Source organism: Stegostoma tigrinum, unplaced genomic scaffold (genome assembly GCF_030684315.1).
Source record: "Stegostoma tigrinum isolate sSteTig4 unplaced genomic scaffold, sSteTig4.hap1 scaffold_104, whole genome shotgun sequence".
Lineage (NCBI taxonomy): Eukaryota > Metazoa > Chordata > Chondrichthyes > Orectolobiformes > Stegostomatidae > Stegostoma > Stegostoma tigrinum.
This window is the reverse complement of record NW_026728056.1, coordinates 333150-347376: the sequence shown is the minus strand read 5'-3', so window position 1 is coordinate 347376 and position 14227 is coordinate 333150. Positions and strand designations below refer to the sequence as shown.

The 14227-nt window shown below is 50.1% G+C and overlaps 1 protein-coding gene across 1 annotated transcript in view; it reads right to left on the bottom strand.

Moving 5' to 3' along the window:
• LOC132207582 (utrophin-like) overlaps positions 1-14227 on the bottom strand; it is a 163014-nt gene that overhangs the window by 98691 nt on the left and 50096 nt on the right. The gene's annotated exons all lie outside the window — the stretch shown is intronic.

Genomic DNA, 14227 nt, shown 5'->3' with positions numbered 1-14227 from the left:
GCACTGCATCCCTCTTAATTCAAACACTCCTTCCCAGTACCTGAGTCACTGCATCGCATTTCACTCAGCCACTGCATCCCAGTACACACAGTCACCGTGTCCCAGTTCACACAGCCCCTGCATCCCATTTCAAACAGTCACTGCATCTCATTTCACACATTCAATGCTTCACATTCCACTCAGTCACTGCTTCCCATTTCCCACAATCAGTGCATCTCCTTTCCTCAGTCACTGCATCCCATTTCACTCAGTTACTGCAGGCCATTTCTCTCAGTCACTGCATCCCATGACCATCAGTCACTACATCCCATTACCCTCAGTCACTGCATCACAGTACGCTCAGTAACAGCATCCCATTTCAATCAGTCACTGCATCCCATTACCCTCAGTCACTGCATCCCATTTCACTCAGTCACTGCATCCCATTTCCCGTCGTCACTGCATCTCCTTTCCACAGTCACAGTATCCCATTTCACTCAGTCACTGCATCCCATTCCCCTCAGTCACTACATCCCATTACCCTGAGTCACAGTATGCCATTTCCCACAGTCACTGCATCTCCTTTCCCTCAGTCACTGCATCCCATTTCCCACACTCACTGCATCCCATTTCCAACAGTGACTGCATCCCATTGCCAACAGTCACTGCAATCCATTTCCAACAGTCACTGCATCCCATTTCCAAGAGTCAGAGCATCCCATTTCACTCAGCCACTGCATCTCATTTCCCTCAGTCACTGCATCCCACATCACTCAATCACTGCCGGCCATTTCACTCATTGACTGCATCCTATTTCACTCTGACACTGCGTCCCATTTCCCTCAGTCACTGCAACCCATGACCGTCCGTCACTCCATCCAATTACTGTTAGTCACTGCATCCCATTTCGATCAGTCACAGCATCCCATTTCCACCAGTTACTGCATCCCATTTCACTCAGCCACTGCATCCCATTTCACGAAGACAGTGCATCCCATTTCTCTCAGCCACTGTATCCCATTTCCCTCAGTCACTGTACTCCAAGCCCGCTCGGGCACTGCCTCCCCATTAACTCAGTCACTCCTTCCCAGGACCTCAGTCACTGCATCCCATGTCCCACAAAAACTGCATCCCATTTCCATCAGGCACTGCATCCCATTTCACTCATTAACTGCATCCCATTTCAATCAGACACTGCATCCCATTTCACTCAGTCAGTGCATCCCATTCCACTCAGTCACTGCATCCCATTCCATTCAGTCACTGCATCCCATTTCACTCAGTCAGTGCATCACATTTCACTCAGGCACTGTATCCCATTTCCCTAAGTCACTGCACCGCAAGCCCGCTCGGGCACTTCATCCCTATTAATTCAGTCACTGCTTCCCAGTACCTGAGTCACTGCATCGCATTTCACTCAGCCACTGCATCCCAGTTAACACAGTCACCGCATCCCAGTTCACACAGCCACTGCATCCCATTTCTAACAGTCACTGCATCTCATTTCACTCAGTCAATGCTTCACATTCCACTCAGTCACCGCTTCCCATTTCCCACAGTCACTGCATCTCCTTTCCTCAGACACTGCATCCCATTTCACTCAGTCACTGCAGGCTATTTCCCTCAGTCACTGCATCCCATTACCATCAGTCACTACATCCCATTACCCTCAGTCACTGCATCACAGTACGCTCAGTCACAGCATCCCATTTCCCTCAGACACTGCATCCCATTTCCATCAGTCACTGCATCTCATTTCACTCAGTCACTGCATCCCATTTCCCACATTCACTGCATCCCATTTCCCTCAGTCACTGCATCCCACTTCCCTCAGTCAGTGCATCCCATTTCACTCAGTCACTGCATCCCATTTCACTCAGTCACTGCAACCTATTTCACTCAGTCACTGCATCCCATTTCATTCAGTCACTGCATCCCATTTCCGTCAGTCACTCCATCCCATTTCCCTCAGTCGCAGCATCCCATTTCCCACAGACACTGCATTTCCATTCCTTAAGTCACTGCATCCCATTTCACTCAGTCACTGCACCCCAAGCCCGCTCGGGCACTGCATCCCGATTAATTCAGTCACTCCTTCCCAGTACCTCAGTCACTGCATCCGTTTCCATCAGTCACTGCATCCCATTACCCTCAGTCGCAGCATCCCATTTCCCACAGACACTGCATTTCCTTTCCCTAAGTCACTGCATCTCATTTCCACCAGTCACTGCATCCCATTTCACTCCCCACTGCATCCCATTTCACTCAGCCACTGCATCCCATTTCACTCAGCCACTGCATCCCAGTTCACATAGTCACCGCATCCCAGTTCACACAGCCACTGCATCCCATTTCACTCAATGCTTCACTTTACACTCAGTCAGGGCATCCCATTTCCATCTGTCACTGCGTCCCATTTCCTCAGTCACTGCATCTCCTTTCCACAGTCACGGCAATCCAATTTCACTCAGTCACTGCATCCCATTGCCCGCCGTCACTGCATCCCATTGTCCTCATTCACTGCATCTGATTCCCCTCAGTCACTGCATCCATTTTCACAAAGTCACTGCATCCCATTCCCCTCAGTCACTGCATCCCATTACCCTCAGTCACTGCATCCCATTACCCTCAGTCACTGCATCCCATTTCCCTCAGACACTGAATCTGATTTCCATCAGTCACTGCATCCCATTACCCTCAGTCGCAGCATCCCATTTCGCACAGACACTGCATCTCCTATCCCTCATTCACTGCATCCCATTAACCACAGTCACTGCATCGCGTTGCCCTCAGTCACTGCATCACATTACCCACAGTCAGAGCATCCCATTTCCCACATTCACTGCATCTCCTTTCCCTCAGTCAAGGCGTCACATTCCACTGAGTCACTGCATCCCATTACCCTGAGTCACAGTATGCCATTTCCCACAGTCACTGCATCTCCTTTCCCTCAGTCACTGCATCCCATTTCCATCAGTCACTGAATCCCATTTCCCTCATTCACTGCATCCCATTTCCATCAGTCACTGCATCCCATTTATCTCAGTCACTGAATCCCATTTATCTCAGTCACTGAATCCCATTTCCCTCAGTCACTGCATCCCATTCCCCACAATCACTGAATCCCATTTCCCTCATTCACTTCATCCCATTTCCATCAGTCACTGCATCCCATTTATCTCAGTCACTGCATCTCATTCCCCACAGTCGCTGCACCCCATTCCCCACAGTCACTGCATCCCATTCCCCACAGACACGGCATCCCATTCACTTTAGTCGCAGCATCCCATTTAAAACAGACAATGCATCTCCTTTCCCTCAGTCACTGCATCCCTATTCACACAGCCACTGCATCCCAGTTCACACAGCCACTGCATCCCATTTCACACAGCCACTGCATCCCATTTCACTCAATGCTTCACCTTACACTCAGTCAGGGCATCCCATTTCCATCCGTCACGGCAATCCCATTTCACTCAGTCACTGCGTCCCATTTCACTCAGTCACTGCATCCCATTTCCCAGTCACTGCATCCCATTTCCCTCAGTCACTGCGTCCCATTCCCCATAGTCACTGCGTCCCATTCCCCATAGTCACTGCGTCCCATTTCCCAGTCACTGCATCCCATTGTCCTCATTCACTGCAGCCGATTCCCCTCAGTCACTGCATCCCATTTCACTCAGTCACTGCATCACATTACCCTCAGTCACTGCATCCCATTACCTTCAGTCGCAGGATCCCATTTCACACAGACACTGCATCCCATTTCCGTCAGTCACTGCATCCCATTCCCCTCAGTCACTGCACCCCAAGCCCCCTCGGGCACTGCATCCCTGTTAACTCAGTCACTCCTTCCGAGAGCCTCAGTCACTGCATCCCATGTCCCACAGTAACTGCATCACATTTCCATCTGGCACTGCAGCGCATGTCACTCTGTCAGTGCATCCCATTTCCGTAAGTCACTGCATCCCATTTCCCACAGTCACTGCATCTCCTTTCCCCAAGTCACGGCGTCTCATTTCCATCAGTCACTGCTTCCCATTTCACTCAGTCACTGCATCCCATTTCCCTCAGTCACGGCATTCCATTTCCCTCAGTCACTGCATCCCATTTCACTCAGTCACTGCATCCCATTTCACTCAGTCACTGCATCCCATTTCACAGAGTCACTGCATTTCCTTTCCATCAGTCACTGTGTCCCATTTCACTCAGTCACTGCGTCCCATTTCCCATAGTCACTGCATCTCATTTCCCAGTCACTGCATCCCATTACCCTCAGTCACGGCATCCCATTACCTTCAGTCGCAGGATCCCATTTCCAACAGACACTGCATTCCATTTCCGTCAGTCACTGCATCCCATTTCCCTCAGTCACTGCATACCATTTCCATCAGTCACTGCATCCCAGTTCACTCAGTCAGTGCATCCCATTTCCCTCAGTCACTGCATCCCATTTCCCTCAGTCACTGCAACCCATTTCCTCAGTCACTGCATCTCCTTTCCACAGTCACGGCAATCCCATTTCACTCAGTCACTGCATCCCATTTCACTCAGTCACTGCATCCCATTTCACAGAGTCACTGCATCTCCTTTCCATCAGTCACTGCATCCCATTTCACTTAGTCACGGCGTCCCATTTCCATCAATCACTGCATCCCATTTCCCAGTCACTGCATCCCATTTCCCTCAGTCACTGCATCCCATTCTCCTCAGTCACTGCATCGCATTTCACTCAGCCGATGCATCCCATGTCCCTCAGTCACTGCATCCCATGTCCCTCAGTCACTGCATCCCATTTCCCTCAGTCACCGCATCTCATTTCACTCAGTCACCGCATCCCATTTCACGCAGTCACTGCATCCCATGTCCCTCAGTCACTGCATCCCACGTCCCTCATTCACTGCATCCCACGTCCCTCATTCACTGCATCCCACGTCCCTCAGTCACTGCATCCCATGTCCCTCAGTCACTGCATCCCATGTCCCTCAGTTACTGCATCCCATTGCCATCAGTCACTGCATCTCATTTCACTCAGTCAAAGCATCCCATTTCCCTCATTCACTGCATCCCATTTCCCTCAGTTACTGCATTCCATTTCACTCAGTCAATGTATCTCATTTCACTGAGTCACTGCATCCCATTTCCATCAGTCACTGCATCCCATTTCACTCAGTCACTGCACCCCAAGCCCGCTCGGGCACTGCATCCCCATTAACTCAGTCACTCCTTCCCAGTACCACAGTCACTGCATCCCATGTCCCACAGTAACGGCATCACATTTCCATCAGGCACTGCAGCGCATGTCACTCTGTCACTGCATCCAATTTCCATCAGTCACTGCATCTCATTTCACTAATTCACTGCATCCCATTTCCATCAGTCACTGCATCCCACTTCCCTCAGTCACTGCAACCCAAGCCCGCTCGGGCACTGATTCCCTATTAACTCAGTCACTCCTTCCCAGTACCTCTGTCACTGCATCCCATGTCCCTCAGTCACTGCATCCCATGTCCCTCAGTCACTGCATCCCATGTCCCTCAGTCACTGCATCCCATGTCCCTCAGTCAGTGCATCCCATGTCCCTCAGTCACTGCATCTCATTTCAGTCAGCCACTGCATCCCATTTCCTCAGTCAGCAGCATCTCCTTTCCACAGTCACGGCAATCCCATTTTACTCAGTCACTGCATCCCATTGTCCTCAGTCACTGCATCCCATTTCCATCAGTCACTGCATCCCATTTCCCACAGTCACTGCATCGCCGTTCCTCAATCACTGCATGCCATTTCACTCAGTCTCTGCAGCCCATTTCACCTCAGTCTCTGCAGCCCATTTCACCTCAGTCACTGCATCCCATTACCATCAGCCACTACATCCCATTACCCTCAGTCACTGCATCCCAGTACGCTCGGTCATAGCATCCCATTTCCCTCAGACACTGCATCCCATTTCCCTCAGACACTGCATCTGATTTCCATCAGTCATTGCATCCAATTTCCCACATTCACTGCATCTCCTATCCCTCATTCACTGCATCCCATTAACCACAGTCACTGCATCGCGTTGCCCTCAGTCACTGCATCACATTACCCTCAGTCAGAGCATCCCATTTCCCACATTCACTGCATCTCCTTTCCCTCAGTCAATGCGTCACATTCCACTGAGTCACTGCATCCCATTCCACAGTGTCACAGCATCCCATTTCACTCAGTGACTGCAACCCATTACCCTCAGTCACTGCATCCCATTTCCATCAGTCAATGCGTCCCATTCATCTCAGTCACTGAATCCCATTTCCCTCATTCACTGCATCCCATTTCCATTAGTCACTGCATCCCATTTATCTCAGTCACTGCATACCATTACCTTCAGTCGCAGGATCCAATTTCCAACAGGCACTGCATCCCATTTCCGTCAGTCACTGCGTCCCATTTCCCATCGTCACTGCATCCCATTTCCCAGTCACTGCATCCCATTTCACTCAGTCACTGCATCCCATTACCCTCAGTCACGGCATCCCATTACCTTCAGTCGCAGCATCCCATTTCCAACAGACACTGCATTCCATTTCCGTCAGTCAGTGCATCCCATTTCCCTCAGTCACTGCATACCATTTCCATCAGTCACTGGATCCCAGTTCACTCAGTCTCGGTATCTCATTTCCCTCAGTCACTGCATCCCATTTCCCTCAGTCGCTGCATCCCATTTCCTCAGTCACTGCATCCCATTTCCTCAGTCACTGCATCTCCTTTCCACTGTCACGGCAATCCCATTTTACTCAGTCACTGCATCCCATTTCACTCAGTCACTGCATCCCATTTCACAGAGTCACTGCATCTCCTTTCCATCAATCACTGCGTCCCATTTCACTTAGTCACTGCGTCCCATTTCCATCAATCACTACATCCCATTTCCCAGTCACTGCATCCCATTTCTCTCAGTCGCCGCATCCCATTCTCCTCAGTCACTGCATCCCATTTCACTCAGTCACTGCATCACTTTTCACTCAGTCACTGCATCGCTTTTCACTCAGTCACTGCATCTCATTTCCGTCAGTTACTCCATCATATTTCCATCAAACAAGGCATCTCATTTCACTCAGTCACTGCATCGCATTTCACTCAGTCAGTGCTTCCCATTTCACTTAGTCACTGCATGTCATTTCACTCAGTGACTGCATCCCATTTCCCTCAGTCACTGCGTCCCATTTCACTCAGTGATGCGTCCCATTTCACTCAGTGACTGCAACACATTTCACTCAGTGGCTGCAACACATTTCACTCAGAGACTGCATCCCATTTCCCTCAGTCACTCAGTCACTGCATCACATTTCACTCAGTCACTGCATCACATTTCACTTAGTCACTGCATCACATTTCACACAGTCACTGCATCACATTTCACTCAGTCACTGCATCACATTTCACTCAGTCACTGCATCTCGTTCACCATAGTCACTGCATTCCATTTCCCTCGGTCACTGTTTCCCGTATCTCACAGGCGCTGCATTCAATTTCCCACACTCACTGCATCCCATTTCCCATAGTCACAGCATCTCCTTTCCCGCAGTCTCTGCATCGCATTTCACTCAGTCAATGCTTCCCATTTCCCTCAGTCACTGCATCTCATTTCACTCAGTCACTGCATCTCATTTCACTCAGTCACTGCATCCCATTTCACTCAGGCACTGTATCCCATTTCCCTCACTCACTGCACCCCAAGTCCGCTCAGGCACTGCATTCCCATGAACTCATTCACTCCTTCCCAGTACCTCAGTCACTGCATCCCATTTCACGCAGTCACTGCATCCCATTTCCCTCAGTCACTGCATCTCCTTCACCACAGTCACTGCATCCCATTTCCCTCATTCACTGAATCCCATTTCCCTCATTCACTGCATCCCATTTCCATCAGTCACAGCATCCCATTTATCTCAGTCACTGAATCTCATTTTCCTCAGTCACTGCATCCCATTCCCCACAGTCACTGAATCCCATTTCCCTCATTCACTGCATCCCATTTCCATCAGTCACTGCATCCCCTTTATCTCAGTCACTGCATCTCATTCCCCACAGTCGCTGCACCCCATTCCCCACAGTCACTGCATCCCATTCCCCACAGACACGGCATCCCATTCACTTGAGTCGCAGCATCCCATTTCAAACAGACACTGCATCTCCTTTCCCTCAGTCACTGCATCCCTATTCACACAGCCACTGCATCCCAATTCACACAGCCACTGCATCCCATTTCACTCAATGCTTCACCTTACACTCAGTCAGGGCATCCCATTTCCATCCGTCACGGCAATCCCATTTCACTCAGTCACTGCGTCCCATTTCACTCAGTCACTGCATCCCATTTCCCTCAGTCACTGCATCCCATTTCACTCAGTCACTGCGTCCCATTTCCCATAGTCACTGCATCCCATTTCCTAGTCACTGCATCCCATTTCCCAGTCACTGCATCCCATTTCCCTCAGTCACTGCGTCCCATTCCCCATAGTCACTGCATCCCATTTCCCAGTCACTGCATCCCATTGTCCTCATTCACTGCAGCCGATTCCCCTCAGTCACTGCATCCCATATCACTCAGTCACTGCATCACATTACCCTCAGTCACTGCATCCCATTACCTTCAGTCGCAGGATCCCATTTCCCTCAGTCACTGCATCCCATTTCCCTCAGTCACTGCATCCCATTTCCCTCAGTCACTGCATCTCCTTTCCACAGTCACGGCAATCCCATTTCAGTCAGTCACTGCATCTCCTTTCCATCAGTCACTGCGTCACATTTCACTTAGTCACTGCATCACATTTCCATCAATCACTGCATCCTATTTCCCAGTCACTGCATCCCATTACCATCAGTCACTACATCCCATTACCCTCAGGCCCTGCATCACAGTACGCTCAGTCACAGCATCCCATTTTCCTCAGACACTGCATCCCATTCCCATCAGTCACTGCATCCCATTTCCCACAGTCACTGCATCCCATTTCACTCAGTCACTGCATGCCATTTCCCATAGTCACTGCATCTCCTTTCCTCAGTCACAGGATCCCATTTCACTCAGTCACTGCATCCCATTCCCCTCAGTCACTGCATCCCATTACCCTAGTCACAGTATGCCATTTCGCACAGTCACTTCATCTCCTTTCCCTCAGTCACTGCATCCCATTTCACGCAGTCACTGCATCCCATTTCCCTCAGTCACTGCATCTCCTTCACCACAGTCACTGCATCCCATTTCCCTCATTCACTGAATCCCATTTCCCTCATTCACTGAATCCCATTTCCATCAGTCACAGCATCCCATTTATCTCAGTCACTGAATCTCATTTTCCTCAGTCACTGCATCCCATTCCCCACAGTCACTGAATCCCATTTCCCTCATTCACTGCATCCCATTTCCATCAGTCACTGCATCCCCTTTATCTCAGTCACTGCATCTCATTCCCCACAGTCGCTGCACCCCATTCCCCACAGTCACTGCATCCCATTCCCCACAGACACGGCATCCCATTCACTTGAGTCGCAGCATCCCATTTCAAACAGACACTGCATCTCCTTTCCCTCAGTCACTGCATCCCATTTCACACAGCCACTGCATCCCAATTCACACAGCCACTGCATCCCATTTCACTCAATGCTTCACCTTACACTCAGTCAGGGCATCCCATTTCCATCCGTCACGGCAATCCCATTTCACTCAGTCACTGCGTCCCATTTCACTCAGTCACTGCATCCCATTTCCCTCAGTCACTGCATCCCATTTCACTCAGTCACTGCGTCCCATTTCCCATAGTCACTGCATCCCATTTCCTAGTCACTGCATCCCATTTCCCAGTCACTGCATCCCATTTCCCTCAGTCACTGCGTCCCATTCCCCATAGTCACTGCATCCCATTTCCCAGTCACTGCATCCCATTGTCCTCATTCACTGCAGCCGATTCCCCTCAGTCACTGCATCCCATGTCACTCAGTCACTGCATCACATTACCCTCAGTCACTGCATCCCATTACCTTCAGTCGCAGGATCCCATTTCCCTCAGTCACTGCATCCCATTTCCCTCAGTCACTGCATCCCATTTCCCTCAGTCACTGCATCTCCTTTCCACAGTCACGGCAATCCCATTTCAGTCAGTCACTGCATCTCCTTTCCATCAGTCACTGCGTCACATTTCACTTAGTCACTGCGTCACATTTCCATCAATCACTGCATCCTATTTCCCAGTCACTGCATCCCATTACCATCAGTCACTACATCCCATTACCCTCAGGCACTGCATCACAGTACGCTCAGTCACAGCATCCCATTTTCCTCAGACACTGCATCCCATTCCCATCAGTCACTGCATCCCATTTCCCTCAGTCACTGCATCCCATTTCACTCAGTCACTGCATGCCATTTCCCATAGTCACTGCATCTCCTTTCCTCAGTCACAGGATCCCATTTCACTCAGTCACTGCATCCCATTACCCTAGTCACAGTATGCCATTTCGCACAGTCACTTCATCTCCTTTCCCTCAGTCACTGCATCCCATTTCCATCAGTCAATGCGTCCCATTCATCTCAGTCACTGCATCCCATTCTCCTTAGTCACTGCATCACTTTTCACTCAGTCACTGCATCTCATTTCCGTCAGTTACTCCATCATATTTCCATCAAACAAGGCATCTCATTTCCCTCAGTCACTGCGTCCCATTTCACTCAGTGATGCGTCCCATTTCACTCAGTGACTGCAACACATTTCACTCAGTGGCTGCAACACATTTCACTCAGAGACTGCATCCCATTTCACTCAGTCACTGCATCACATTTCACTCAGTCACTGCATCACATTTCACTCAGTCACTGCATCACATTTCACTCAGTCACTGCATTCCATTTCCCTCGGTCACTGTTTCCCGTATCTCACAGGCGCTGCATTCAATTTCCCACACTCACTGCATCCCATTTCCCATAGACACAGCATCTCCTTTCCCTCAGTCTCTGCATCGCATTTCACTCAGTCAATGCTTCCCATTTCCCTCAGTCACTGCATCTCATTTCACTCAGTCACTGCATCTCATTTCACTCAGTCACTGCATCCCATTTCACTCAGGCACTGCATCCCATTTCACTCAGGCACTGTATCCCATTTCCCTCACTCACTGCACCCCAAGTCCGCTCGGGCACTGCATCCCCATGAACTCAGTCACTCCTTCCCAGGACCTCAGTCACTGCATCCCATTTCCCTCAGTCACTGCATCTCCTTCACCACAGTCACTGCATCCCATTCCCCACAGTCACTGAATCCCATTTCCCTCATTCACTGCATCCCATTTCCATCAGTCACTGCATCCCATTTATCTCAGTCACTGCATCTCATTCCCCACAGTCGCTGCACCCCATTCCCCACAGTCACTGCATCCCTTTCCCCACAGACACGGCATCCCATTCACTTGAGTCGCAGCATCCCATTTCAAACAGACACTGCATCTCCTTTCCCTCAGTCACTGCATCCCTATTCACACAGCCACTGCATCCCAGTTCACACAGCCACTGCATCCCATTTCACACAGCCACTGCATCCCATTTCACACAGCCACTGCATCCCATTTCACTCCATGCTTCACCTTACACTCAGTCAGGGCATCCCATTTCCATCCGTCACGGCAATCCCATTTCACTCAGTCACTGCATCCCATTTCACTCAGTCACTGCATCCCATTTCACAGAGTCACTGCATCACATTACCCTCAGTCACTGCATCCCATTACCTTCAGTCGCAGGATCCCATTTCCCTAAGTCACTGCATCCCATTTCCCTCAGTCACTGCATCTCCTTTCCACAGTCACGGCAATCCCATTTCACTCAGTCACTGCATCCCATTTCACTCAGTCACTGCATCCCATTTCACAGAGTCACTGCATCTCCTTTCCATCAGTCACTGCGTCCCATTTCACTTCGTCACTGCGTCCCATTTCCATCAATCACTGCATCCCATTTCCCAGTCACTGCATCCCATTACCCTCAGTCACTGCATCACAGTACGCTCAGTCACAGCATCCCATTTCCCTCAGACACTGCATCACATTCCCATCAGTCACTGCATCCCATTTCCATCAGTCACTGCATCCCATTTCCCTCAGTCACTGCGTCCCATTCCCCATAGTCACTGCATCCCATTTCCCAGTCACTGCATCCCATTGTCCTCATTCACTGCAGCCGATTCCCCTCAGTCACTGCATCCCATGTCACTCAGTCACTGCATCACATTACCCTCAGTCACTGCATCCCATTACCTTCAGTCGCAGGATCCCATTTCCCTCAGTCACTGCATCCCATTTCCCTCAGTCACTGCATCCCATTTCCCTCAGTCACTGCATCTCCTTTCCACAGTCACGGCAATCCCATTTCAGTCAGTCACTGCATCTCCTTTCCATCAGTCACTGCGTCACATTTCACTTAGTCACTGCGTCACATTTCCATCAATCACTGCATCCTATTTCCCAGTCACTGCATCCCATTACCATCAGTCACTACATCCCATTACCCTCAGGCACTGCATCACAGTACGCTCAGTCACAGCATCCCATTTTCCTCAGACACTGCATCCCATTCCCATCAGTCACTGCATCCCATTTCCCTCAGTCACTGCATCCCATTTCACTCAGTCACTGCATGCCATTTCCCATAGTCACTGCATCTCCTTTCCTCAGTCACAGGATCCCATTTCACTCAGTCACTGCATCCCATTACCCTAGTCACAGTATGCCATTTCGCACAGTCACTTCATCTCCTTTCCCTCAGTCACTGCATCCCATTTCCATCAGTCAATGCGTCCCATTCATCTCAGTCACTGCATCCCATTCTCCTTAGTCACTGCATCCCATTTCACTCAGTCACTGCATCACTTTTCACTCAGTCACTGCATCTCATTTCCGTCAGTTACTCCATCATATTTCCATCAAACAAGGCATCTCATTTCCCTCAGTCACTGCGTCCCATTTCACTCAGTGATGCGTCCCATTTCACTCAGTGACTGCAACACATTTCACTCAGTGGCTGCAACACATTTCACTCAGAGACTGCATCCCATTTCACTCAGTCACTGCATCACATTTCACTCAGTCACTGCATCACATTTCACTCAGTCACTGCATCACATTTCACTCAGTCACTGCATTCCATTTCCCTCGGTCACTGTTTCCCGTATCTCACAGGCGCTGCATTCAATTTCCCACACTCACTGCATCCCATTTCCCATAGACACAGCATCTCCTTTCCCTCAGTCTCTGCATCGCATTTCACTCAGTCAATGCTTCCCATTTCCCTCAGTCACTGCATCTCATTTCACTCAGTCACTGCATCTCATTTCACTCAGTCACTGCATCTCATTTCACTCAGTCACTGCATCCCATTTCACTCAGGCACTGCATCCCATTTCACTCAGGCACTGTATCCCATTTCCCTCACTCACTGCACCCCAAGTCCGCTCGGGCACTGCATCCCCATGAACTCAGTCACTCCTTCCCAGGACCTCAGTCACTGCATCCCATTTCCCTCAGTCACTGCATCTCCTTCACCACAGTCACTGCATCCCATTCCCCACAGTCACTGAATCCCATTTCCCTCATTCACTGCATCCCATTTCCATCAGTCACTGCATCCCATTTATCTCAGTCACTGCATCTCATTCCCCACAGTCGCTGCACCCCATTCCCCACAGTCACTGCATCCCTTTCCCCACAGACACGGCATCCCATTCACTTGAGTCGCAGCATCCCATTTCAAACAGACACTGCATCTCCATTCCCTCAGTCACTGCATCCCTATTCACACAGCCACTGCATCCCAGTTCACACAGCCACTGCATCCCATTTCACACAGCCACTGCATCCCATTTCACACAGCCACTGCATCCCATTTCACTCCATGCTTCACCTTACACTCAGTCAGGGCATCCCATTTCCATCCGTCACGGCAATCCCATTTCACTCAGTCACTGCGTCCCATTTCACTCAGTCACTGCATCCCATTTCCCTCAGTCACTGCATCCCATTTCACTCAGTCACTGCGTCCCATTTCCCATAGTCACTGCATCCCATTTCCTAGTCACTGCATCCCATTTCCCAGTCACTGCATCCCATTTCCCTCAGTCACTGCGTCCCATTCCCCATAGTCACTGCATCCCATTTCCCAGTCACTGCATCCCATTGTCCTCATTTACTGCAGCCGATTCCCCTCAGTCACTGCATCCCA